A 1,747-nucleotide genomic window follows, 5' to 3' on the forward strand; every position below is an offset into this window, starting at 1 on the left:
TGTTGGTTTATTGCAGCTTCAGTTTCATTGCCTATCAATGGATATTTCAGGGTTTTTTATTCCTTCTTAGTTCCATTTTGGTAATTCATATGTATCTAGAAATATATCCATTTCTTCTGAATTACCCAATTTGTTGGAGTACAGGTTTTCAAAGTAGTTACTAATACCCTTCTGGATTTAGATGACGTTTGTTGCGATTTCACCTTTTTATTTCTAATTACATTGATTTGGGTCTTCTCTCTCTTTTTTTTGGTGAGATTGGCTAGGGTTTGTCTATTTTGTTCATTGTTTCAAAGAACTAGCTATTAAACTCATTGATTCTTTGTATTTTTTAGTTTCAATTTTATTAATTTCTGCTCTGATCTTTATCATTTCCATCCTTGTACTAGCTTTGGATTTGGGTTGTTCTTGTTTTTCTCTGGGACTTTGAGGTGCATTATTAGGTTATATACTGTATTTGGACTCACTTTTTTCTTTTCCTTTCTTTCTTTCTTTCTTTCTTTCTTTCTTTCTTTCTTTCTTTCTTTTTTTTTTTGAGAGAGGGTGTCACCATTAGTGCAGACTGGCCTTGAATTTGCTTATGTAGCCCAGGCTGACCTTAAACTCATGCTATTGTTGGGTGGAACACTCTGTAGCTACCTATTAAATCTGTTTGTTTCAAGGTTTGGTACAATTCTTGATTTATTTTGTTGATTTTTTTTTTTTTTTTTGTCTAGTTGGTCTATATGTGACAGTGGGGTATTGAGGTCCCCACAACACTATAACTGTGTTGATGTTTATGCTCTTTTATGCCTAGTAGTGTTTGTTTTATGAAGTTGGGTCCACCAGTGTTCAGTGCCTATGTGCTTATAATTGCTATCTCTTCCTATTGAATCATTTCCTTAATTACTATGTAGTGATCTTTTTTGCCTCTTCTGATCAGTCTTGGCTTTGAGAATAAGATAGCTGCTGGGCACGGTGGTGCACATCTATAATCCCAGCGCTTGGGAGGCTGAGGCAGCAGGGTCACTGTGAGTTCAAGGCCAGCCTGAACTAGAGGGCACATGCCTCTAGTGCCAGCTACTATACTTGGAAGGCTGAGGCAGGAGGATTATGAATTTGAGGCCTGTCTGGGCAGATATCAAAATAAAATAAAAAAGGGCTAAGGAGGTAGCTCAGTGATAGTGCTCTTTCCTAGCATGCTGGAGGACGTGGGTTCAATCCCCATTACCACAAAATAAATAAGAATCGTTATGTAATAAAAGGCTATTTGGATGTTACACCATAGGAAAATATGTTTTTTGTTTTTTGTTTTTTGTCTTTTTTGAGACAGTGTCTCACTGTGCAGTTCAGGCTGGCCTTGAGCTCACTTTGTAGCCCAGGCTGGTCTCAAACTCGCAACGATCCTCCTGCCTCAGCCTCCCTAGTGCTGGGCTTACAGGTATGAGCCACCACACCTGGCAGTACCATAGGAAAATATGTTGTCAAAAAATAACCTAGCAGTTGGCCTACCATTCTTCTGTAAAATCAAATTTGTCAAAGAGGCTTCTATAGAAAAATTTGAAGACTGCAACATTACCCAAAAGGTACAACAATGTCTATTTTCTGTAATTGTTTTTAGTTTTTAATGTGCTTAAACAATTAAAAATAATGAAATGTTTCCATTCAACCCAGCTATCCACCTTCCCAAAAGATTTTAAAGACATCATAATCACAGTGACATGGCTAGCTTCCTGCCTTGTAGGCTCCCAGAGGGAGGGCTTCTGGC

This window comes from Chinchilla lanigera, unplaced genomic scaffold, assembly GCF_000276665.1.
Source record: "Chinchilla lanigera isolate Chin_1 unplaced genomic scaffold, ChiLan1.0 scaffold00054, whole genome shotgun sequence".
Classification (NCBI taxonomy): Eukaryota; Metazoa; Chordata; class Mammalia; order Rodentia; family Chinchillidae; genus Chinchilla; species Chinchilla lanigera.